Here is a 367-nt window from a genome sequence, read left to right as displayed (position 1 = left end):
TACAGTCTCCTTTTCTTTGATGTCTCTGTGGAAGATGAGTGCAACCATTAAATGTGTCTATCTTGGCTGAAGCGTTTCGGGCACAAGGGGGCACCATTACTCCACTGGCAGAGCACCTGACTTCTCTATTCTATTTGGAGTCTAGTCTGAAACTCAAACCACACTTTCACACTTATAATTAATTGAAAAGTTTGACGCAATAACAGGTGAAGTATGATGTTCTGTATAATCTGAGTTTCTGGACCTTTTCCATTTAAATCAAATTTTCTTCTCAAGTTCATGTGGTGACGTAAATCAATTATCTGCAATCAGCACTTCTATTCATAGAGCCATTATGTCCTGCATTTAAGAAAATTGCTCCTATAGT

This window comes from Sebastes umbrosus, chromosome 2 (assembly GCF_015220745.1).
Source record: "Sebastes umbrosus isolate fSebUmb1 chromosome 2, fSebUmb1.pri, whole genome shotgun sequence".
NCBI lineage: Eukaryota > Metazoa > Chordata > Actinopteri > Perciformes > Sebastidae > Sebastes > Sebastes umbrosus.
This window is presented reverse-complemented; position numbering follows the sequence as displayed.